We start from the raw sequence: 26,461 nt of genomic DNA, 5'->3' as shown, positions 1-26,461 counted from the left end.
AACAGCAGAGTCAAAGCTCTGTGGGCTCTTTTGTAAATAAGGCTTGAAAGGAAACTTTATTTTCATCATTGGGTTTTAGAGAGTTGTGGGCTCAATTCTCCCTGAGAACCACTGTAGTTGCACATGTTCCCTTCATAGCACAATTGCCTTTGTGATGACAAGTGAGTTTCTAGGAAAGGAACTTGGAGGTTGCCATTCTTTGCTAGGTGCTCATCCTTCAGTAATCTTCAGTGAATTGGAGAACCCGTTGACCACTAGCCTCAAGCTAACGTTCTTCTTGGATCCTGCCACAGATTGGCATGTAGCAGAATCCATGTAGAGTTATTCAGTGTGGTTCTTGAGCTCTAGGAAGCATTCCATGTCTCTTAGTACTGGCGGTCTGCACTAGGATACGAAAAGAACAAGAATGACTGCCTCTGTGTTCGAGCCTTTGTGAGCAAAGCAGCGTTAGGAACAGCTAGATGCCGAGTCATGGGCAGTGAAAGGCTTCGTTGGTTAAACCTCTAGATTGTTGCATGTGGAAACAGCTCAAGTATCTCCTTTCTAAAGCACCAGGAGGTACAAAATAGAGAAAGAAACAGCAGGGTCAATGCTCTGCGGGCTCATTGGAAAATAAGGCTTGAAGGGAGACTTTATTTTCCTCATTGGGATTTACGGAGTTGCGGGCTCCATTCTCCCTGAGAAACACTGCAGTTGCACATGTTCCCTTCATAGCACAATTGCCTTTGTGATGCCAAGTGTGTTTCTAGGAAAGGAACTTGGAGGTTGCCATTCTTTGGTAGGTGCTCATCCTTCAGTAATCTTCAGTGAATTGGCGACCCCTTTGAACACTAGCCTCATGCTAGTCTACCTCTTATATCATGCCACAGATTGGCTTGCAAGTGAATCCATGTAGCGTTGTTCAGTGTGGTTCTTGAGCTCTAGGAAGCATTCCAGGTCTCAGTACTGTCGGATCTGCACTAGGATGAGAAACTTTCAAGAGGACGGCTTGTGTGCTAGGGGAGTTCTGAGCAGTGCAGCGTTGGGGACAGCTAGATGCCGAGTCATGGGAAGTGAAGGGCTTCTTTTGATAAACCTCTAGAATGTTGTAAGTTGAAACAACTCAAGTATCTCCTTTCTAAAGCACCTGGAGGTACAAAATAGAGAAAGAAACAGCAGAGTCAAGGCTCTGTGGGCTCTTTTGTAAATAAGGCTTGAAAGGAAACTTTATTTTCATCATTGGGTTTTAGAGAGTTGTGGGCTCAATTCTCCCTGAGAACCACTGTAGTTGCACATGTTCCCTTCATAGCACAATTGCCTTTGTGATGACAAGTGAGTTTCTAGGAAAGGAACTTGGAGGTTGCCATTCTTTGCTAGGTGCTCATCCTTCAGTAATCTTCAGTGAATTGGAGAACCCGTTGACCACTAGCCTCAAGCTAACGTTCTTCTTGGATCCTGCTGCAGATTGGCATGTAGCAGAATCCATGTAGAGTTATTCAGTGTGGTTCTTGAGCTCTAGGAAGCATTCCATGTCTCTTAGTACTGGCGGTCTGCACTAGGATACGAAAAGAACAAGAATGACTGCCTCTGTGTTCGAGCCTTTGTGAGCAAAGCAGCGTTAGGAACAGCTAGATGCCGAGTCATGGGCAGTGAAAGGCTTCGTTGGTTAAACGTCTAGATTGTTGCATGTGGAAACAGCTCAAGTATCTCCTTTCTAAAGCACCAGGAGGTACAAAATAGAGAAAGAAACAGCAGGGTCAATGCTCTGCGGGCTCATTGGAAAATAAGGCTTGAAGGGAGACTTTATTTTCCTCATTGGGATTTACAGAGTTGCGGGCTCCATTCTCCCTGAGAAACACTGCAGTTGCACATGTTCCCTTCATAGCACAATTGCCTTTGTGATGCCAAGTGTGTTTCTAGGAAAGGAACTTGGAGGTTGCCATTCTTTGGTAGGTGCTCATCCTTCAGTAATCTTCAGTGAATTGGCGACCCCTTTGAACACTAGCCTCATGCTAGTCTACCTCTTATATCATGCCACAGATTGGCTTGCAAGTGAATCCATGTAGCGTTGTTCAGTGTGGTTCTTGAGCTCTAGGAAGCATTCCAGGTCTCAGTACTGTCGGATCTGCACTAGGATGAGAAACTTTCAACAGGACGGCTTGTGTGCTAGGGGAGTTCTGAGCAGTGCAGCGTTGGGAACAGCTAGATGCCGAGTCATGGGCAGTGAAGGGCTTCTTTTGATAAACCTCTAGAATGTTGTAAGTTGAAACAACTCAAGTATCTCCTTTCTAAAGCACCTGGAGGTACAAAATAGAGAAAGAAACAGCAGAGTCAAGGCTCTGTGGGCTCTTTTGTAAATAAGGCTTGAAAGGAAACTTTATTTTCATCATTGGGTTTTAGAGAGTTGTGGGCTCAATTCTCCCTGAGAACCACTGTAGTTGCACATGTTCCCTTCATAGCACAATTGCCTTTGTGATGACAAGTGAGTTTCTAGGAAAGGAACTTGGAGGTTGCCATTCTTTGCTAGGTGCTCATCCTTCAGTAATCTTCAGTGAATTGGAGAACCCGTTGACCACTAGCCTCAAGCTAACGTTCTTCTTGGATCCTGCCACAGATTGGCATGTAGCAGAATCCATGTAGAGTTATTCAGTGTGGTTCTTGAGCTCTAGGAAGCATTCCATGTCTCTTAGTACTGGCGGTCTGCACTAGGATACGAAAAGAACAAGAATGACTGCCTCTGTGTTCGAGCCTTTGTGAGCAAAGCAGCGTTAGGAACAGCTAGATGCCGAGTCATGGGCAGTGAAAGGCTTCGTTGGTTAAACCTCTAGATTGTTGCATGTGGAAACAGCTCAAGTATCTCCTTTCTAAAGCACCAGGAGGTACAAAATAGAGAAAGAAACAGCAGGGTCAATGCTCTGCGGGCTCATTGGAAAATAAGGCTTGAAGGGAGACTTTATTTTCCTCATTGGGATTTACAGAGTTGCGGGCTCCATTCTCCCTGAGAAACACTGCAGTTGCACATGTTCCCTTCATAGCACAATTGCCTTTGTGATGCCAAGTGTGTTTCTAGGAAAGGAACTTGGAGGTTGCCATTCTTTGGTAGGTGCTCATCCTTCAGTAATCTTCAGTGAATTGGCGACCCCTTTGAACACTAGCCTCATGCTAGTCTACCTCTTATATCATGCCACAGATTGGCTTGCAAGTGAATCCATGTAGCGTTGTTCAGTGTGGTTCTTGAGCTCTAGGAAGCATTCCAGGTCTCAGTACTGTCGGATCTGCACTAGGATGAGAAACTTTCAACAGGACGGCTTGTGTGCTAGGGGAGTTCTGAGCAGTGCAGCGTTGGGAACAGCTAGATGCCGAGTCATGGGCAGTGAAGGGCTTCTTTTGATAAACCTCTAGAATGTTGTAAGTTGAAACAACTCAAGTATCTCCTTTGTAAGCACCTGGAGGTACAAAATAGAGAAAGAAACAGCAGGGTCAATGCTCTGCGGGCCCTTTGGAAAATAAGGCTTGAAGGGAGACGTTAGTTTCCTCATTAGGATTTAGTGAGTTGTGGGCTCAATTCTCCCTGAGAAACACTGTAGTTGCACATGTTCCCTTCATAGCACAATTGCCTTTGTGATGACAAGTGAGTTTCTAGGAAAGAAACTTGGAGGTAGCCATTCTTTGCTAGGTGCTCATCCTTCAGTAATCGTCAGTGAATTGGAGAACCCGTTTGACAGCTAGCCTCAAGCTAACGTTCCTCTTGTATCCTGCCACAGATTGGCATGCAGCAGAATCCATGGAGCGTTCTTCAGTGTGGTTCTTGAGCTGTAGGAAGCATTCCAGGTCTCTTAGTACTGGCAGTTCTGCACTAGGATGCGAAAAGTACAAGTAGGACGGCCTGTGTGTTTGGGCCTTTGTGAGCAATGCAGCGTTGGGAACACCTAGATGCCGAGTCATGGGCAGTGAAGGCCTTCTTTGGTTAAACCTCTAGATTGTTGCAAGTGGAAACAACTCAAGTATCTCCTTTCTAAAGCACCTGGAGGTACAAGATAGAGAAGGAAACATCAGGGTCAAAGCTCTGTGGGCCCTTTTCAAAATAAGGCTTGAAGGGAAACTTTGTTTTCCTCATTGGGAGTAAGAGAGTTGCGGGCTCAATTCTCCCTGAGAAACACTGTAGTTACACATGCTCCCTTCATAGCACAATTGCCTTTGTGATGCCAAGTGTGTTTCTAGGACAGGAACTTGGAGGTTGCCACTCTTTGGTAGGTGCTCATCTTCAGTAATCTTCAGTGAATTGGCGACCCCTTTGAACACTAGCCTCATGCTAGTCTACCTCTTATATCATGCCACAGATTGGCTTGCAAGTGAATCCATGTAGCGTTGTTCAGTGTGGTTCTTGAGCTCTAGGAAGCATTCCAGGTCTCAGTACTGTCGGATCTGCACTAGGATGAGAAACTTTCAAGAGGACGGCTTGTGTGTTAGGGGAGTTCTGAGCAGTGCAGCGTTGGGAACAGCTAGATGCCGAGTCATGGGAAGTGATGGGCTCCTTTTGATAAACCTCTAGAATGTTGTAAGTTGAAACAACTCAAGTATCTCCTTTCTAAAGCACCTGGAGGTACAAAATAGAGAAAGAAACAGCACAGTCAAAGCTCTGTGGGCTCTTTTGTAAATAAGGCCTGAAAGGAAACTTTATTTTCATCATTGGGTTTTAGAGAGTTGTGGGCTCAATTCTCCCTGAGAACCGCTGTAGTTGCACATGTTCCCTTCATAGCACAATTGCCTTTGTGATGACAAGTGAGTTTCTAGGAAAGGAACTTGGAGGTTGCCATTCTTTGCTAGGTGCTCATCCTTCAGTAATCTTCAGTGAATTGGAGAACCCGTTGACCACTAGCCTCAAGCTAACGTTCTTCTTGGATCCTGCCACAGATTGGCATGTAGCAGAATCCATGTAGAGTTATTCAGTGTGGTTCTTGAGCTCTAGGAAGCATTCCATGTCTCTTAGTACTGGCGGTCTGCACTAGGATACGAAAAGAACAAGAATGACTGCCTCTGTGTTCGAGCCTTTGTGAGCAAAGCAGCGTTAGGAACAGCTAGATGCCGAGTCATGGGCAGTGAAAGGCTTCGTTGCTTAAACCTCTAGATTGTTGCATGTGGAAACAGCTCAAGTATCTCCTTTCTAAAGCACCAGGAGGTACAAAATAGAGAAAGAAACAGCAGGGTCAATGCTCTGCGGGCTCATTGGAAAATAAGGCTTGAAGGGAGACTTTATTTTCCTCATTGGGATTTACAGAGTTGCGGGCTCCATTCTCCCTGAGAAACACTGCAGTTGCACATGTTCCCTTCATAGCACAATTGCCTTTGTGATGCCAAGTGTGTTTCTAGGAAAGGAACTTGGAGGTTGCCATTCTTTGGTAGGTGCTCATCCTTCAGTAATCTTCAGTGAATTGGCGACCCCTTTGAACACTAGCCTCATGCTAGTCTACCTCTTATATCATGCCACAGATTGGCTTGCAAGTGAATCCATGTAGCGTTGTTCAGTGTGGTTCTTGAGCTCTAGGAAGCATTCCAGGTCTCAGTACTGTCGGATCTGCACTAGGATGAGAAACTTTCAAGAGGACGGCTTGTGTGTTTGGGGAGTTCTGAGCAGTGCAGCGTTGGGGACAGCTAGATGCCGACTCATGGGCAGTGAAGGACTTGTTTGGTTAAACCTCTAGATTGTTGCAAGTGGAAACAACTCACGTATCTCCTTTCTAAAGCACCTGGAGGTACAAAATAGAGAAAGAAACAGCAGGGTCAATGCTCTGCGGGCCCTTTGGAAAATAAGGCTTGAAGGGAGACGTTAGTTTCCTCATTAGGATTTAGTGAGTTGCGGGCTCAATTCTCCCTGAGAAACACTGTAGTTGCACATGTTCCCTTCATAGCACAATTGCCTTTGTGATGACAAGTGAGTTTCTAGGAAAGAAACTTGGAGGTAGCCATTCTTTGCTAGGTGCTCATCCTTCAGTAATCGTCAGTGAATTGGAGAACCCGTTTGACAGCTAGCCTCAAGCTAACGTTCCTCTTGTATCCTGCCACAGATTGGCATGCAGCAGAATCCATGGAGCGTTCTTCAGTGTGGTTCTTGAGCTGTAGGAAGCATTCCAGGTCTCTTAGTACTGGCAGTTCTGCACTAGGATGCGAAAAGTACAAGTAGGACGGCCTGTGTGTTTGGGCCTTTGTGAGCAATGCAGCGTTGGGAACACCTAGATGCCGAGTCATGGGCAGTGAAGGCCTTCTTTGGTTAAACCTCTAGATTGTTGCAAGTGGAAACAACTCAAGTATCTCCTTTCTAAAGCACCTGGAGGTACAAGATAGAGAAGGAAACATCAGGGTCAAAGCTCTGTGGGCCCTTTTCAAAATAAGGCTTGAAGGGAAAGTTTGTTTTCCTCATTGGGAGTAAGAGAGTTGCGGGCTCAATTCTCCCTGAGAAACACTGTAGATACACATGCTCCCTTCATAGCACAATTGCCTTTGTGATGCCAAGTGTGTTTCTAGGAAAGGAACTTGGAGGTTGCCATTCTTTGGTAGGTGCTCATCCTTCAGTAATCTTCAGTGAATTGGCGACCCCTTTGAACACTAGCCTCATGCTAGTCTACCTCTTATATCATGCCACAGATTGGCTTGCAAGTGAATCCATGTAGCGTTGTTCAGTGTGGTTCTTGAGCTCTAGGAAGCATTCCAGGTCTCAGTACTGTCGGATCTGCACTAGGATGAGAAACTTTCAAGAGGACGGCTTGTGTGTTTGGGGAGTTCTGAGCAGTGCAGCGTTGGGAACAGCTAGATGCCGAGTCATGGGAAGTGAAGGGCTTCTTTTGATAAACCTCTAGAATGTTGTAAGTTGAAACAACTCAAGTATCTCCTTTCTAAAGCACCTGGAGGTACAAAATAGAGAAGGAAACAGCAGAGTCAAAGCTCTGTGGGCTCTTTTGTAAATAAGGCTTGAAAGGAAACTTTATTTCATCATTGGGTTTTAGAGAGTTGTGGGCTCAATTCTCCCTGAGAACCACTGTAGTTGCACATGTTCCCTTCATAGCACAATTGCCTTTGTGATGACAAGTGAGTTTCTAGGAAAGGAACTTGGAGGTTGCCATTCTTTGCTAGGTGCTCATCCTTCAGTAATCTTCAGTGAATTGGAGAACCCGTTGACCACTAGCCTCAAGCTAACGTTCTTCTTGGATCCTGCCACAGATTGGCATGTAGCAGAATCCATGTAGAGTTATTCAGTGTGGTTCTTGAGCTCTAGGAAGCATTCCATGTCTCTTAGTACTGGCGGTCTGCACTAGGATACGAAAAGAACAAGAATGACTGCCTCTGTGTTCGAGCCTTTGTGAGCAAAGCAGCGTTAGGAACAGCTAGATGCCGAGTCATGGGCAGTGAAAGGCTTCGTTGGTTAAACCTCTAGATTGTTGCATGTGGAAACAGCTCAAGTATCTCCTTTCTAAAGCACCAGGAGGTACAAAATAGAGAAAGAAACAGCAGGGTCAATGCTCTGCGGGCTCATTGGAAAATAAGTCTTGAAGGGAGACTTTATTTTCCTCATTGGGATTTACAGAGTTGCGGGCTCCATTCTCCCTGAGAAACACTGCAGTTGCACATGTTCCCTTCATAGCACAATTGCCTTTGTGATGCCAAGTGTGTTTCTAGGAAAGGAACTTGGAGGTTGCCATTCTTTGGTAGGTGCTCATCCTTCAGTAATCTTCAGTGAATTGGCGACCCCTTTGAACACTAGCCTCATGCTAGTCTACCTCTTATATCATGCCACAGATTGGCTTGCAAGTGAATCCATGTAGCGTTGTTCAGTGTGGTTCTTGAGCTCTAGGAAGCATTCCAGGTCTCAGTACTGTCGGATCTGCACTAGGATGAGAAACTTTCAAGAGGACGGCTTGTGTGCTAGGGGAGTTCTGAGCAGTGCAGCGTTGGGGACAGCTAGATGCCGAGTCATGGGAAGTGAAGGGCTTCTTTTGATAAACCTCTAGAATGTTGTAAGTTGAAACAACTCAAGTATCTCCTTTCTAAAGCACCTGGAGGTACAAAATAGAGAAAGAAACAGCAGAGTCAAGGCTCTGTGGGCTCTTTTGTAAATAAGGCTTGAAAGGAAACTTTATTTTCATCATTGGGTTTTAGAGAGTTGTGGGCTCAATTCTCCCTGAGAACCGCTGTAGTTGCACATGTTCCCTTCATAGCACAATTGCCTTTGTGATGACAAGTGAGTTTCTAGGAAAGGAACTTGGAGGTTGCCATTCTTTGCTAGGTGCTCATCCTTCAGTAATCTTCAGTGAATTGGAGAACCCGTTGACCACTAGCCTCAAGCTAACGTTCTTCTTGGATCCTGCCACAGATTGGCATGTAGCAGAATCCATGTAGAGTTATTCAGTGTGGTTCTTGAGCTCTAGGAAGCATTCCATGTCTCTTAGTACTGGCGGTCTGCACTAGGATACGAAAAGAACAAGAATGACTGCCTCTGTGTTCGAGCCTTTGTGAGCAAAGCAGCGTTAGGAACAGCTAGATGCCGAGTCATGGGCAGTGAAAGGCTTCGTTGGTTAAACCTCTAGATTGTTGCATGTGGAAACAGCTCAAGTATCTCCTTTCTAAAGCACCAGGAGGTACAAAATAGAGAAAGAAACAGCAGGGTCAATGCTCTGCGGGCTCATTGGAAAATAAGGCTTGAAGGGAGACTTTATTTTCCTCATTGGGATTTACAGAGTTGCGGGCTCCATTCTCCCTGAGAAACACTGCAGTTGCACATGTTCCCTTCATAGCACAATTGCCTTTGTGATGCCAAGTGTGTTTCTAGGAAAGGAACTTGGAGGTTGCCATTCTTTGGTAGGTGCTCATCCTTCAGTAATCTTCAGTGAATTGGCGACCCCTTTGAACACTAGCCTCATGCTAGTCTACCTCTTATATCATGCCACAGATTGGCTTGCAAGTGAATCCATGTAGCGTTGTTCAGTGTGGTTCTTGAGCTCTAGGAAGCATTCCAGGTCTCAGTACTGTCGGATCTGCACTAGGATGAGAAACTTTCAAGAGGACGGCTTGTGTGTTTGGGGAGTTCTGAGCAGTGCAGCGTTGGGGACAGCTAGATGCCGACTCATGGGCAGTGAAGGACTTGTTTGGTTAAACCTCTAGATTGTTGCAAGTGGAAACAACTCAAGTATCTCCTTTCTAAAGCACCTGGAGGTACAAAATAGAGAAAGAAACAGCAGAGTCAAGGCTCTGTGGGCTCTTTTGTAAATAAGGCTTGAAAGGAAACTTTATTTTCATCATTGGGTTTTAGAGAGTTGTGGGCTCAATTCTCCCTGAGAACCACTGTAGTTGCACATGTTCCCTTCATAGCACAATTGCCTTTGTGATGACAAGTGAGTTTCTAGGAAAGGAACTTGGAGGTTGCCATTCTTTGCTAGGTGCTCATCCTTCAGTAATCTTCAGTGAATTGGAGAACCCGTTGACCACTAGCCTCAAGCTAACGTTCTTCTTGGATCCTGCTGCAGATTGGCATGTAGCAGAATCCATGTAGAGTTATTCAGTGTGGTTCTTGAGCTCTAGGAAGCATTCCATGTCTCTTAGTACTGGCGGTCTGCACTAGGATACGAAAAGAACAAGAATGACTGCCTCTGTGTTCGAGCCTTTGTGAGCAAAGCAGCGTTAGGAACAGCTAGATGCCGAGTCATGGGCAGTGAAAGGCTTCGTTGGTTAAACGTCTAGATTGTTGCATGTGGAAACAGCTCAAGTATCTCCTTTCTAAAGCACCAGGAGGTACAAAATAGAGAAAGAAACAGCAGGGTCAATGCTCTGCGGGCTCATTGGAAAATAAGGCTTGAAGGGAGACTTTATTTTCCTCATTGGGATTTACAGAGTTGCGGGCTCCATTCTCCCTGAGAAACACTGCAGTTGCACATGTTCCCTTCATAGCACAATTGCCTTTGTGATGCCAAGTGTGTTTCTAGGAAAGGAACTTGGAGGTTGCCATTCTTTGGTAGGTGCTCATCCTTCAGTAATCTTCAGTGAATTGGCGACCCCTTTGAACACTAGCCTCATGCTAGTCTACCTCTTATATCATGCCACAGATTGGCTTGCAAGTGAATCCATGTAGCGTTGTTCAGTGTGGTTCTTGAGCTCTAGGAAGCATTCCAGGTCTCAGTACTGTCGGATCTGCACTAGGATGAGAAACTTTCAACAGGACGGCTTGTGTGCTAGGGGAGTTCTGAGCAGTGCAGCGTTGGGAACAGCTAGATGCCGAGTCATGGGCAGTGAAGGGCTTCTTTTGATAAACCTCTAGAATGTTGTAAGTTGAAACAACTCAAGTATCTCCTTTCTAAAGCACCTGGAGGTACAAAATAGAGAAAGAAACAGCAGAGTCAAGGCTCTGTGGGCTCTTTTGTAAATAAGGCTTGAAAGGAAACTTTATTTTCATCATTGGGTTTTAGAGAGTTGTGGGCTCAATTCTCCCTGAGAACCACTGTAGTTGCACATGTTCCCTTCATAGCACAATTGCCTTTGTGATGACAAGTGAGTTTCTAGGAAAGGAACTTGGAGGTTGCCATTCTTTGCTAGGTGCTCATCCTTCAGTAATCTTCAGTGAATTGGAGAACCCGTTGACCACTAGCCTCAAGCTAACGTTCTTCTTGGATCCTGCCACAGATTCCATGTAGCAGAATCCATGTAGAGTTATTCAGTGTGGTTCTTGAGCTCTAGGAAGCATTCCATGTCTCTTAGTACTGGCGGTCTGCACTAGGATACGAAAAGAACAAGAATGACTGCCTCTGTGTTCGAGCCTTTGTGAGCAAAGCAGCGTTAGGAACAGCTAGATGCCGAGTCATGGGCAGTGAAAGGCTTCGTTGGTTAAACCTCTAGATTGTTGCATGTGGAAACAGCTCAAGTATCTCCTTTCTAAAGCACCAGGAGGTACAAAATAGAGAAAGAAACAGCAGGGTCAATGCTCTGCGGGCTCATTGGAAAATAAGGCTTGAAGGGAGACTTTATTTTCCTCATTGGGATTTACAGAGTTGCGGGCTCCATTCTCCCTGAGAAACACTGCAGTTGCACATGTTCCCTTCATAGCACAATTGCCTTTGTGATGCCAAGTGTGTTTCTAGGAAAGGAACTTGGAGGTTGCCATTCTTTGGTAGGTGCTCATCCTTCAGTAATCTTCAGTGAATTGGCGACCCCTTTGAACACTAGCCTCATGCTAGTCTACCTCTTATATCATGCCACAGATTGGCTTGCAAGTGAATCCATGTAGCGTTGTTCAGTGTGGTTCTTGAGCTCTAGGAAGCATTCCAGGTCTCAGTACTGTCGGATCTGCACTAGGATGAGAAACTTTCAACAGGACGGCTTGTGTGCTAGGGGAGTTCTGAGCAGTGCAGCGTTGGGAACAGCTAGATGCCGAGTCATGGGCAGTGAAGGGCTTCTTTTGATAAACCTCTAGAATGTTGTAAGTTGAAACAACTCAAGTATCTCCTTTGTAAGCACCTGGAGGTACAAAATAGAGAAGGAAACAGCAGAGTCAAAGCTCTGTGGGCTCTTTTGTAAATAAGGCTTGAAAGGAAACTTTATTTTCATCATTGGGTTTTAGAGAGTTGTGGGCTCAATTCTCCCTGAGAACCACTGTAGTTGCACATGTTCCCTTCATAGCACAATTGCCTTTGTGATGACAAGTGAGTTTCTAGGAAAGGAACTTGGAGGTTGCCATTCTTTGCTAGGTGCTCATCCTTCAGTAATCTTCAGTGAATTGGAGAACCCGTTGACCACTAGCCTCAAGCTAACGTTCTTCTTGGATCCTGCCACAGATTGGCATGTAGCAGAATCCATGTAGAGTTATTCAGTGTGGTTCTTGAGCTCTAGGAAGCATTCCATGTCTCTTAGTACTGGCGGTCTGCACTAGGATACGAAAAGAACAAGAATGACTGCCTCTGTGTTCGAGCCTTTGTGAGCAAAGCAGCGTTAGGAACAGCTAGATGCCGAGTCATGGGCAGTGAAAGGCTTCGTTGGTTAAACCTCTAGATTGTTGCATGTGGAAACAGCTCAAGTATCTCCTTTCTAAAGCACCAGGAGGTACAAAATAGAGAAAGAAACAGCAGGGTCAATGCTCTGCGGGCTCATTGGAAAATAAGGCTTGAAGGGAGACTTTATTTTCCTCATTGGGATTTACGGAGTTGCGGGCTCCATTCTCCCTGAGAAACACTGCAGTTGCACATGTTCCCTTCATAGCACAATTGCCTTTGTGATGCCAAGTGTGTTTCTAGGAAAGGAACTTGGAGGTTGCCATTCTTTGGTAGGTGCTCATCCTTCAGTAATCTTCAGTGAATTGGCGACCCCTTTGAACACTAGCCTCATGCTAGTCTACCTCTTATATCATGCCACAGATTGGCTTGCAAGTGAATCCATGTAGCGTTGTTCAGTGTGGTTCTTGAGCTCTAGGAAGCATTCCAGGTCTCAGTACTGTCGGATCTGCACTAGGATGAGAAACTTTCAAGAGGACGGCTTGTGTGCTAGGGGAGTTCTGAGCAGTGCAGCGTTGGGGACAGCTAGATGCCGAGTCATGGGAAGTGAAGGGCTTCTTTTGATAAACCTCTAGAATGTTGTAAGTTGAAACAACTCAAGTATCTCCTTTCTAAAGCACCTGGAGGTACAAAATAGAGAAAGAAACAGCAGAGTCAAGGCTCTGTGGGCTCTTTTGTAAATAAGGCTTGAAAGGAAACTTTATTTTCATCATTGGGTTTTAGAGAGTTGTGGGCTCAATTCTCCCTGAGAACCACTGTAGTTGCACATGTTCCCTTCATAGCACAATTGCCTTTGTGATGACAAGTGAGTTTCTAGGAAAGGAACTTGGAGGTTGCCATTCTTTGCTAGGTGCTCATCCTTCAGTAATCTTCAGTGAATTGGAGAACCCGTTGACCACTAGCCTCAAGCTAACGTTCTTCTTGGATCCTGCTGCAGATTGGCATGTAGCAGAATCCATGTAGAGTTATTCAGTGTGGTTCTTGAGCTCTAGGAAGCATTCCATGTCTCTTAGTACTGGCGGTCTGCACTAGGATACGAAAAGAACAAGAATGACTGCCTCTGTGTTCGAGCCTTTGTGAGCAAAGCAGCGTTAGGAACAGCTAGATGCCGAGTCATGGGCAGTGAAAGGCTTCGTTGGTTAAACGTCTAGATTGTTGCATGTGGAAACAGCTCAAGTATCTCCTTTCTAAAGCACCAGGAGGTACAAAATAGAGAAAGAAACAGCAGGGTCAATGCTCTGCGGGCTCATTGGAAAATAAGGCTTGAAGGGAGACTTTATTTTCCTCATTGGGATTTACAGAGTTGCGGGCTCCATTCTCCCTGAGAAACACTGCAGTTGCACATGTTCCCTTCATAGCACAATTGCCTTTGTGATGCCAAGTGTGTTTCTAGGAAAGGAACTTGGAGGTTGCCATTCTTTGGTAGGTGCTCATCCTTCAGTAATCTTCAGTGAATTGGCGACCCCTTTGAACACTAGCCTCATGCTAGTCTACCTCTTATATCATGCCACAGATTGGCTTGCAAGTGAATCCATGTAGCGTTGTTCAGTGTGGTTCTTGAGCTCTAGGAAGCATTCCAGGTCTCAGTACTGTCGGATCTGCACTAGGATGAGAAACTTTCAACAGGACGGCTTGTGTGCTAGGGGAGTTCTGAGCAGTGCAGCGTTGGGAACAGCTAGATGCCGAGTCATGGGCAGTGAAGGGCTTCTTTTGATAAACCTCTAGAATGTTGTAAGTTGAAACAACTCAAGTATCTCCTTTCTAAAGCACCTGGAGGTACAAAATAGAGAAAGAAACAGCAGAGTCAAGGCTCTGTGGGCTCTTTTGTAAATAAGGCTTGAAAGGAAACTTTATTTTCATCATTGGGTTTTAGAGAGTTGTGGGCTCAATTCTCCCTGAGAACCACTGTAGTTGCACATGTTCCCTTCATAGCACAATTGCCTTTGTGATGACAAGTGAGTTTCTAGGAAAGGAACTTGGAGGTTGCCATTCTTTGCTAGGTGCTCATCCTTCAGTAATCTTCAGTGAATTGGAGAACCCGTTGACCACTAGCCTCAAGCTAACGTTCTTCTTGGATCCTGCCACAGATTGGCATGTAGCAGAATCCATGTAGAGTTATTCAGTGTGGTTCTTGAGCTCTAGGAAGCATTCCATGTCTCTTAGTACTGGCGGTCTGCACTAGGATACGAAAAGAACAAGAATGACTGCCTCTGTGTTCGAGCCTTTGTGAGCAAAGCAGCGTTAGGAACAGCTAGATGCCGAGTCATGGGCAGTGAAAGGCTTCGTTGGTTAAACCTCTAGATTGTTGCATGTGGAAACAGCTCAAGTATCTCCTTTCTAAAGCACCAGGAGGTACAAAATAGAGAAAGAAACAGCAGGGTCAATGCTCTGCGGGCTCATTGGAAAATAAGGCTTGAAGGGAGACTTTATTTTCCTCATTGGGATTTACAGAGTTGCGGGCTCCATTCTCCCTGAGAAACACTGCAGTTGCACATGTTCCCTTCATAGCACAATTGCCTTTGTGATGCCAAGTGTGTTTCTAGGAAAGGAACTTGGAGGTTGCCATTCTTTGGTAGGTGCTCATCCTTCAGTAATCTTCAGTGAATTGGCGACCCCTTTGAACACTAGCCTCATGCTAGTCTACCTCTTATATCATGCCACAGATTGGCTTGCAAGTGAATCCATGTAGCGTTGTTCAGTGTGGTTCTTGAGCTCTAGGAAGCATTCCAGGTCTCAGTACTGTCGGATCTGCACTAGGATGAGAAACTTTCAACAGGACGGCTTGTGTGCTAGGGGAGTTCTGAGCAGTGCAGCGTTGGGAACAGCTAGATGCCGAGTCATGGGCAGTGAAGGGCTTCTTTTGATAAACCTCTAGAATGTTGTAAGTTGAAACAACTCAAGTATCTCCTTTGTAAGCACCTGGAGGTACAAAATAGAGAAGGAAACAGCAGAGTCAAAGCTCTGTGGGCTCTTTTGTAAATAAGGCTTGAAAGGAAACTTTATTTTCATCATTGGGTTTTAGAGAGTTGTGGGCTCAATTCTCCCTGAGAACCACTGTAGTTGCACATGTTCCCTTCATAGCACAATTGCCTTTGTGATGACAAGTGAGTTTCTAGGAAAGGAACTTGGAGGTTGCCATTCTTTGCTAGGTGCTCATCCTTCAGTAATCTTCAGTGAATTGGAGAACCCGTTGACCACTAGCCTCAAGCTAACGTTCTTCTTGGATCCTGCCACAGATTGGCATGTAGCAGAATCCATGTAGAGTTATTCAGTGTGGTTCTTGAGCTCTAGGAAGCATTCCATGTCTCTTAGTACTGGCGGTCTGCACTAGGATACGAAAAGAACAAGAATGACTGCCTCTGTGTTCGAGCCTTTGTGAGCAAAGCAGCGTTAGGAACAGCTAGATGCCGAGTCATGGGCAGTGAAAGGCTTCGTTGGTTAAACCTCTAGATTGTTGCATGTGGAAACAGCTCAAGTATCTCCTTTCTAAAGCACCAGGAGGTACAAAATAGAGAAAGAAACAGCAGGGTCAATGCTCTGCGGGCTCATTGGAAAATAAGGCTTGAAGGGAGACTTTATTTTCCTCATTGGGATTTACGGAGTTGCGGGCTCCATTCTCCCTGAGAAACACTGCAGTTGCACATGTTCCCTTCATAGCACAATTGCCTTTGTGATGCCAAGTGTGTTTCTAGGAAAGGAACTTGGAGGTTGCCATTCTTTGGTAGGTGCTCATCCTTCAGTAATCTTCAGTGAATTGGCGACCCCTTTGAACACTAGCCTCATGCTAGTCTACCTCTTATATCATGCCACAGATTGGCTTGCAAGTGAATCCATGTAGCGTTGTTCAGTGTGGTTCTTGAGCTCTAGGAAGCATTCCAGGTCTCAGTACTGTCGGATCTGCACTAGGATGAGAAACTTTCAAGAGGACGGCTTGTGTGCTAGGGGAGTTCTGAGCAGTGCAGCGTTGGGGACAGCTAGATGCCGAGTCATGGGAAGTGAAGGGCTTCTTTTGATAAACCTCTAGAATGTTGTAAGTTGAAACAACTCAAGTATCTCCTTTCTAAAGCACCTGGAGGTACAAAATAGAGAAAGAAACAGCAGAGTCAAGGCTCTGTGGGCTCTTTTGTAAATAAGGCTTGAAAGGAAACTTTATTTTCATCATTGGGTTTTAGAGAGTTGTGGGCTCAATTCTCCCTGAGAACCACTGTAGTTGCACATGTTCCCTTCATAGCACAATTGCCTTTGTGATGACAAGTGAGTTTCTAGGAAAGGAACTTGGAGGTTGCCATTCTTTGCTAGGTGCTCATCCTTCAGTAATCTTCAGTGAATTGGAGAACCCGTTGACCACTAGCCTCAAGCTAACGTTCTTCTTGGATCCTGCTGCAGATTGGCATGTAGCAGAATCCATGTAGAGTTATTCAGTGTGGTTCTTGAGCTCTAGGAAGCATTCCATGTCTCTTAGTACTGGCGGTCTGCACTAGGATACGAAAAGAACAAGAATGACTGCCTCTGTGTTCGAGCCTTTGTGAGCAAAGCAGCGTTAGGAACAGCTAGATGCCGAGTCATGGGCAGTGAAAGGCTTCGTTGGTTAAACGTCTAGATTGTTGCATGTGGAAACAGCTCAAGTATCTCCTTTCTAAAGCACCAGGAGGTACAAAATAGAGAAAGAAACAGCAGGGTCAATGCTCTGCGGGCTCATTGGAAAATAAGGCTTGAAGGGAGACTTTATTTTCCTCATTGGGATTTACAGAGTTGCGGGCTCCATTCTCCCTGAGAAACACTGCAGTTGCACATGTTCCCTTCATAGCACAATTGCCTTTGTGATGCCAAGTGTGTTTCTAGGAAAGGAACTTGGAGGTTGCCATTCTTTGGTAGGTGCTCATCCTTCAGTAATCTTCAGTGAATTGGCGACCCCTTTGAACACTAGCCTCATGCTAGTCTACCTCTTATATCATGCCACAGATTGGCTTGCAAGTGAATCCATGTAGCGTTGTTCAGTGTGGTTCTTGAGCTCTAGGAAGCATTCCAGGTCTCAGTACTGTCGGATCTGCACTAGGATGAGAAACTTTCAAGAGGACGGCTTGTGTGCTAGGGGAGTTCTGAGCAGTGCAGCGTTGGGAACAGCTAGATGCCGAGTCATGGGCAGTGAAGGGCTTCTTTTGATAAACCTCTAGAATGTTGTAAGTTGAAACAACTCAAGTATCTCCTTTCTAAAGCACCTGGAGGTACAAAATAGAGAAAGAAACAGCAGAGTCAAGGCTCTGTGGGCTCTTTTGTAAATAAGGCTTGAAAGGAAACTTTATTTTCATCATTGGGTTTTAGAGAGTTGTGGGCTCAATTCTCCCTGAGAACCACTGTAGTTGCACATGTTCCCTTCATAGCACAATTGCCTTTGTGATGACAAGTGAGTTTCTAGGAAAGGAACTTGGAGGTTGCCATTCTTTGCTAGGTGCTCATCCTTCAGTAATCTTCAGTGAATTGGAGAACCCGTTGACCACTAGCCTCAAGCTAACGTTCTTCTTGGATCCTGCCACAGATTGGCATGTAGCAGAATCCATGTAGAGTTATTCAGTGTGGTTCTTGAGCTCTAGGAAGCATTCCATGTCTCTTAGTACTGGCGGTCTGCACTAGGATACGAAAAGAACAAGAATGACTGCCTCTGTGTTCGAGCCTTTGTGAGCAAAGCAGCGTTAGGAACAGCTAGATGCCGAGTCATGGGCAGTGAAAGGCTTCGTTGGTTAAACCTCTAGATTGTTGCATGTGGAAACAGCTCAAGTATCTCCTTTCTAAAGCACCAGGAGGTACAAAATAGAGAAAGAAACAGCAGGGTCAATGCTCTGCGGGCTCATTGGAAAATAAGGCTTGAAGGGAGACTTTATTTTCCTCATTGGGATTTACAGAGTTGCGGGCTCCATTCTCCCTGAGAAACACTGCAGTTGCACATGTTCCCTTCATAGCACAATTGCCTTTGTGATGCCAAGTGTGTTTCTAGGAAAGGAACTTGGAGGTTGCCATTCTTTGGTAGGTGCTCATCCTTCAGTAATCTTCAGTGAATTGGCGACCCCTTTGAACACTAGCCTCATGCTAGTCTACCTCTTATATCATGCCACAGATTGGCTTGCAAGTGAATCCATGTAGCGTTGTTCAGTGTGGTTCTTGAGCTCTAGGAAGCATTCCAGGTCTCAGTACTGTCGGATCTGCACTAGGATGAGAAACTTTCAACAGGACGGCTTGTGTGCTAGGGGAGTTCTGAGCAGTGCAGCGTTGGGAACAGCTAGATGCCGAGTCATGGGCAGTGAAGGGCTTCTTTTGATAAACCTCTAGAATGTTGTAAGTTGAAACAACTCAAGTATCTCCTTTGTAAGCACCTGGAGGTACAAAATAGAGAAAGAAACAGCAGGGTCAATGCTCTGCGGGCCCTTTGGAAAATAAGGCTTGAAGGGAGACGTTAGTTTCCTCATTAGGATTTAGTGAGTTGTGGGCTCAATTCTCCCTGAGAAACACTGTAGTTGCACATGTTCCCTTCATAGCACAATTGCCTTTGTGATGACAAGTGAGTTTCTAGGAAAGAAACTTGGAGGTAGCCATTCTTTGCTAGGTGCTCATCCTTCAGTAATCGTCAGTGAATTGGAGAACCCGTTTGACAGCTAGCCTCAAGCTAACGTTCCTCTTGTATCCTGCCACAGATTGGCATGCAGCAGAATCCATGGAGCGTTCTTCAGTGTGGTTCTTGAGCTGTAGGAAGCATTCCAGGTCTCTTAGTACTGGCAGTTCTGCACTAGGATGCGAAAAGTACAAGTAGGACGGCCTGTGTGTTTGGGCCTTTGTGAGCAATGCAGCGTTGGGAACACCTAGATGCCGAGTCATGGGCAGTGAAGGCCTTCTTTGGTTAAACCTCTAGATTGTTGCAAGTGGAAACAACTCAAGTATCTCCTTTCTAAAGCACCTGGAGGTACAAGATAGAGAAGGAAACATCAGGGTCAAAGCTCTGTGGGCCCTTTTCAAAATAAGGCTTGAAGGGAAACTTTGTTTTCCTCATTGGGAGTAAGAGAGTTGCGGGCTCAATTCTCCCTGAGAAACACTGTAGTTACACATGCTCCCTTCATAGCACAATTGCCTTTGTGATGCCAAGTGTGTTTCTAGGACAGGAAATTGGAGGTTGCCATTCTTTGGTAGGTGCTCATCCTTCAGTAATCTTCAGTGAATTGGCGACCCCTTTGAACACTAGCCTCATGCTAGTCTACCTCTTATATCATGCCACAGATTGGCTTGCAAGTGAATCCATGTAGCGTTGTTCAGTGTGGTTCTTGAGCTCTAGGAAGCATTCCAGGTCTCAGTACTGTCGGATCTGCACTAGGATGAGAAACTTTCAAGAGGACGGCTTGTGTGTTAGGGGAGTTCTGAGCAGTGCAGCGTTGGGAACAGCTAGATGCCGAGTCATGGGAAGTGATGGGCTCCTTTTGATAAACCTCTAGAATGTTGTAAGTTGAAACAACTCAAGTATCTCCTTTCTAAAGCACCTGGAGGTACAAAATAGAGAAAGAAACAGCAGAGTCAAAGCTCTGTGGGCTCTTTTGTAAATAAGGCCTGAAAGGAAACTTTATTTTCATCATTGGGTTTTAGAGAGTTGTGGGCTCAATTCTCCCTGAGAACCGCTGTAGTTGCACATGTTCCCTTCATAGCACAATTGCCTTTGTGATGACAAGTGAGTTTCTAGGAAAGGAACTTGGAGGTTGCCATTCTTTGCTAGGTGCTCATCCTTCAGTAATCTTCAGTGAATTGGAGAACCCGTTGACCACTAGCCTCAAGCTAACGTTCTTCTTGGATCCTGCCACAGATTGGCATGTAGCAGAATCCATGTAGAGTTATTCAGTGTGGTTCTTGAGCTCTAGGAAGCATTCCATGTCTCTTAGTACTGGCGGTCTGCACTAGGATACGAAAAGAACAAGAATGACTGCCTCTGTGTTCGAGCCTTTGTGAGCAAAGCAGCGTTAGGAACAGCTAGATGCCGAGTCATGGGCAGTGAAAGGCTTCGTTGGTTAAACCTCTAGATTGTTGCATGTGGAAACAGCTCAAGTATCTCCTTTCTAAAGCACCAGGAGGTACAAAATAGAGAAAGAAACAGCAGGGTCAATGCTCTGCGGGCTCATTGGAAAATAAGGCTTGAAGGGAGACTTTATTTTCCTCATTGGGATTTACAGAGTTGCGGGCTCCATTCTCCCTGAGAAACACTGCAGTTGCACATGTTCCCTTCATAGCACAATTGCCTTTGTGATGCCAAGTGTGTTTCTAGGAAAGGAACTTGGATGTTGCCATTCTTTGGTAGGTGCTCATCCTTCAGTAATCTTCAGTGAATTGGCGACCCCTTTGAACACTAGCCTCATGCTAGTCTACCTCTTATATCATGCCACAGATTGGCTTGCAAGTGAATCCATGTAGCGTTGTTCAGTGTGGTTCTTGAGCTCTAGGAAGCATTCCAGGTCTCAGTACTGTCGGATCTGCACTAGGATGAGAAACTTTCAAGAGGACGGCTTGTGTGTTTGGGGAGTTCTGAGCAGTGCAGCGTTGGGGACAGCTAGATGCCGACTCATGGGCAGTGAAAGACTTGTTTGGTTAAACCTCTAGATTGTTGCAAGTGGAAACAACTCACGTATCTCCTTTCTAAAGCACCTGGAGGTACAAAATAGAGAAAGAAACAGCAGGGTCAATGCTCTGCGGGCCCTTTGGAAAATAAGGCTTGAAGGGAGACGTTAGTTTCCTCATTAGGATTTAGTGAGTTGCGGGCTCAATTCTCCCTGAGAAACACTGTAGTTGCACATGTTCCCTTCATAGCACAATTGCCTTTGTGATGACAAGTGAGTTTCTAGGAAAGAAACTTGGAGGTAGCCATTCTTTGCTAGGTGCTCATCCTTCAGTAATCGTCAGTGAATTGGAGAACCCGTTTGACAGCTAGCCTCAAGCTAACGTTCCTCTTGTATCCTGCCACAGATTGGCATGCAGCAGAATCCATGGAGCGTTCTTCAGTGTGGTTCTTGAGCTGTAGGAAGCATTCCAGGTCTCTTAGTACTGGCAGTTCTGCACTAGGATGCGAAAAGTACAAGTAGGACGGCCTGTGTGTTTGGGCCTTTGTGAGCAATGCAGCGTTGGGAACACCTAGATGCCGAGTCATGGGCAGTGAAGGCCTTCTTTGGTTAAACCTCTAGATTGTTGCAAGTGGAAACAACTCAAGTATCTCCTTTCTAAAGCACCTGGAGGTACAAGATAGAGAAGGAAACATCAGGGTCAAAGCTCTGTGGGCCCTTTTCAAAATAAGGCTTGAAGGGAAACTTTGTTTTCCTCATTGGGAGTAAGAGAGTTGCGGGCTCAATTCTCCCTGAGAAACACTGTAGTTACACATGCTCCCTTCATAGCACAATTGCCTTTGTGATGCCAAGTGTGTTTCTAGGAAAGGAACTTGGAGGTTGCCATTCTTTGGTAGGTGCTCATCCTTCAGTAATCTTCAGTGAATTGGCGACCCCTTTGAACACTAGCCTCATGCTAGTCTACCTCTTATATCATGCCACAGATTGGCTTGCAAGTGAATCCATGTAGCGTTGTTCAGTGTGGTTCTTGAGCTCTAGGAAGCATTCCAGGTCTCAGTACTGTCGGATCTGCACTAGGATGAGAAACTTTCAAGAGGACGGCTTGTGTGTTAGGGGAGTTCTGAGCAGTGCAGCGTTGGGGACAGCTAGATGCCGACTCATGGGCAGTGAAGGACTTGTTTGGTTAAACCTCTAGATTGTTGCAAGTGGAAACAACTCACGTATCTCCTTTCTAAAGCACCTGGAGGTACAAAATAGAGAAAGAAACAGCAGGGTCAATGCTCTGCGGGCCCTTTGGAAAATAAGGCTTGAAGGGAGACGTTAGTTTCCTCATTAGGATTTAGAGAGTTGCGGGCTCAATTCTCCCTGAGAAACACTGTAGTTGCACATGTTCCCTTCATAGCACAATTGCCTTTGTGATGACAAGTGAGTTTCTAGGAAAGAAACTTGGAGGTAGCCATTCTTTGCTAGGTGCTCATCCTTCAGTAATCGTCAGTGAATTGGAGAACCCGTTTGACAGCTAGCCTCAAGCTAACGTTCCTCTTGTATCCTGCCACAGATTGGCATGCAGCAGAATCCATGGAGCGTTCTTCAGTGTGGTTCTTGAGCTGCGGGAAGCATTCCAGGTCTCTTAGTACTGGCAGTTCTGCACTAGGATGCGAAAAGTACAAGTAGGACGGCCTGTGTGTTTGGGCCTTTGTGAGCAATGCAGCGTTGGGAACACCTAGATGCCGAGTCATGGGCAGTGAAGGCCTTCTTTGGTTAAACCTCTAGATTGTTGCAAGTGGAAACAACTCAAGTATCTCCTTTCTAAAGCACCTGGAGGTACAAGATAGAGAAGGAAACATCAGGGTCAAAGCTCTGTGGGCCCTTTTCAAAATAAGGCTTGAAGGGAAACTCTGTTTTCCTCATTGGGAGTAAGAGAGTTGCGGGCTCAATTCTCCCTGAGAAACACTGTAGTTGCACATGCTCCCTTCATAGAACAATTGCCTTTGTGATGCCAAGTGTGTTTCTAGGAAAGGAATTTGGAGGTTGCCATTCTTTGGTAGGTGCTCATCCTTCAGTAATCTTCAGTGAATTGGCGACCCCTTTGAACACTAGCCTCATGCTAGTCTACTTCTAATATCATGCCACAGATTGGCTTGCAAGTGAATCCATGTAGCGTTGTTCAGTGTGGTTCTTGAGCTCTAGGAAGCATTCCAGGTCTCAGTACTGTCGGATCTGCACTAGGATGAGAAACTTTCAAGAGGACGGCTTGTGTGTTAGGGGAGTTCTGAGCAGTGCAGCGTTGGGAACAGCTAGATGCCGAGTCATGGGAAGTGAAGGGCTTCTTTTGATAAACCTCTAGAATGTTGTAAGTTGAAACAACTCAAGTATCTCCTTTCTAAAGCACCTGGAGGTACAAAATAGAGAAAGAAACAGCAGAGTCAAGGCTCTGTGGGCTCTTTTGTAAATAAGGCTTGAAAGTAAACTTTATTTTCATCATTGGGTTTTAGAGAGTTGTGGGCTCAATTCTCCCTGAGAACCACTGTAGTTGCACATGTTCCCTTCATAGCACAATTGCCTTTGTGATGACAAGTGAGTTTCTAGGAAAGGAACTTGGAGGTTGCCATTCTTTGCTAGGTGCTCATCCTTCAGTAATCTTCAGTGAATTGGAGAACCCGTTGACCACTAGCCTCAAGCTAACGTTCTTCTTGGATCCTGCCGCAGATTGGCATGTAGCAGAATCCATGTAGAGTTATTCAGTGTGGTTCTTGAGCTCTAGGAAGCATTCCATGTCTCTTAGTACTGGCGGTCTGCACTAGGATACGAAAAGAACAAGAATGACTGCCTCTGTGTTCGAGCCTTTGTGAGCAAAGCAGCGTTAGGAACAGCTAGATGCCGAGTCATGGGCAGTGAAAGGCTTCGTTGCTTAAACCTCTAGATTGTTGCATGTGGAAACAGCTCAAGTATCTCCTTTCTAAAGCACCAGGAGGTACAAAATAGAGAAAGAAACAGCAGGGTCAATGCTCTGCGGGCTCATTGGAAAATAAGGCTTGAAGGGAGACTTTATTTTCCTCATTGGGATTTACAGAGTTGCGGGCTCCATTCTCCCTGAGAAACACTGCAGTTGCACATGTTCCCTTCATAGCACAATTGCCTTTGTGATGCCAAGTGTGTTTCTAGGAAAGGAACTTGGAGGTTGCCATTCTTTGGTAGGTGCTCATCCTTCAGTAATCTTCAGTGAATTGGCGACCCCTTTGAACACTAGCCTCATGCTAGTCTACCTCTTATATCATGCCACAGATTGGCTTGCAAGTGAATCCATGTAGCGTTGTTCAGTGTGGTTCTTGAGCTCTAGGAAGCATTCCAGGTCTCAGTACTGTCGGATCTGCACTAGGATGAGAAACTTTCAAGAGGACGGCTTGTGTGCTAGGGGAGTTCTGAGCAGTGCAGCGTTGGGAACAGCTAGATGCCGAGTCATGGGAAGTGAAGGGCTTCTTTTGATAAACCTCTAGAATGTTGTAAGTTGAAACAACTCAAGTATCTCCTTTCTAAAGCATCTGGAGGTACAAAATAGAGAAAGAAACAGCAGAGTCAAAGCTCTGTGGGCTCTTTTGTAAATAAGGCCTGAAAGGAAACTTTATTTTCATCATTGGGTTTTAGAGAGTTGTGGGCTCAATACTCCCTGAGAACCGCTGTAGTTGCACATGTTCCCTTCATAGCACAATTGCCTTTGTGATGACAAGTGAGTTTCTAGGAAAGGAACTTGGAGGTTGCCATTCTTTGCTAGGTGCTCATCCTTCAGTAATCTTCAGTGAATTGGAGAACCCGTTGACCACTAGCCTCAAGCTAACGTTCTTCTTGGATCCTGCCACAGATTGGCATGTAGCAGAATCCATGTAGAGTTATTCAGTGTGGTTCTTGAGCTCTAGGAAGCATTCCATGTCTCTTAGTACTGGCGGTCTGCACTAGGATACGAAAAGAACAAGAATGACTGCCTCTGTGTTCGAGCCTTTGTGAGCAAAGCAGCGTTAGGAACAGCTAGATGCCGAGTCATGGGCAGTGAAAGGCTTCGTTGGTTAAACCTCTAGATTGTTGCATGTGGAAACAGCTCAAGTATCTCCTTTCTAAAGCACCAGGAGGTACAAAATAGAGAAAGAAACAGCAGGGTCAATGCTCTGCGGGCTCATTGGAAAATAAGTCTTGAAGGGAGACTTTATTTTCCTCATTGGGATTTACAGAGTTGCGGGCTCCATTCTCCCTGAGAAACACTGCAGTTGCACATGTTCCCTTCATAGCACAATTGCCTTTGTGATGCCAAGTGTGTTTCTAGGAAAGGAACTTGGATGTTGCCATTCTTTGGTAGGTGCTCATCCTTCAGTAATCTTCAGTGAATTGGCGACCCCTTTGAACACTAGCCTCATGCTAGTCTACCTCTTATATCATGCCACAGATTGGCTTGCAAGTGAATCCATGTAGCGTTGTTCAGTGTGGTTCTTGAGCTCTAGGAAGCATTCCAGGTCTCAGTACTGTCGGATCTGCACTAGGATGAGAAACTTTCAAGAGGACGGCTTGTGTGCTAGGGGAGTTCTGAGCAGTGCAGCGTTGGGAACAGCTAGATGCCGAGTCATGGGAAGTGAAGGGCTTCTTTTGATAAACCTCTAGAATGTTGTAAGTTGAAACAACTCAAGTATCTCCTTTCTAAAGGACCTGGAAGTACAAAATAGAGAAAGAAACAGCAGAGTCAAGGCTCTGTGGGCTCTTTTGTAAATAAGGCCTGAAAGGAAACTTTATTTTCATCATTGGGTTTTAGAGAGTTGTGGGCTCAATTCTCCCTGAGAACCACTGTAGTTGCACATGTTCCCTTCATAGCACAATTGCCTTTGTGATGACAAGTGAGTTTCTAGGAAAGGAACTTGGAGGTTGCCATTCTTTGCTAGGTGCTCATCCTTCAGTAATCTTCAGTGAATTGGAGAACCCGTTGACCACTAGCCTCAAGCTAACGTTCTTCTTGGATCCTGCCACAGATTGGCATGTAGCAGAATCCATGTAGAGTTATTCAGTGTGGTTCTTGAGCTCTAGGAAGCATTCCATGTCTCTTAGTACTGGCGGTCTGCACTAGGATACGAAAAGAACAAGAATGACTGCCTCTGTGTTCGAGCCTTTGTGAGCAAAGCAGCGTTAGGAACAGCTAGATGCCGAGTCATGGGCAGTGAAAGGCTTCGTTGGTTAAACCTCTAGATTGTTGCATGTGGAAACAGCTCAAGTATCTCCTTTCTAAAGCACCAGGAGGTACAAACTAGAGAAAGAAACAGCAGGGTCAATGCTCTGCGGGCTCATTGGAAAATAAGGCTTGAAGGGAGACTTTATTTTCCTCATTGGGATTTACAGAGTTGCGGGCTCCATTCTCCCTGAGAAACACTGCAGTTGCACATGTTCCCTTCATAGCACAATTGCCTTTGTGATGCCAAGTGTGTTTCTAGGAAAGGAACTTGGAGGTTGCCATTCTTTGGTAGGTGCTCATCCTTCAGTAATCTTCAGTGAATTGGCGACCCCTTTGAACACTAGCCTCATGCTAGTCTACCTCTTATATCATGCCACAGATTGGCTTGCAAGTGAATCCATGTAGCGTTGTTCAGTGTGGTTCTTGAGCTCTAGGAAGCATTCCAGGTCTCAGTACTGTCGGATCTGCACTAGGATGAGAAACTTTCAAGAGGACGGCTTGTGTGCTAGGGGAGTTCTGAGCAGTGCAGCGTTGGGAACAGCTAGATGCCGAGTCATGGGAAGTGAAGGGCTTCTTTTGATAAACCTCTAGAATGTTGTAAGTTGAAACAACTCAAGTATCTCCTTTCTAAAGCACCTGGAGGTACAAAATAGAGAAAGAAACAGCAG

Source organism: Eubalaena glacialis, chromosome 7 (assembly GCF_028564815.1).
Source record: "Eubalaena glacialis isolate mEubGla1 chromosome 7, mEubGla1.1.hap2.+ XY, whole genome shotgun sequence".
NCBI lineage: Eukaryota > Metazoa > Chordata > Mammalia > Artiodactyla > Balaenidae > Eubalaena > Eubalaena glacialis.
The sequence above is the reverse complement of the archived record's forward strand: the minus strand, read 5'-3'. Positions refer to the sequence as shown.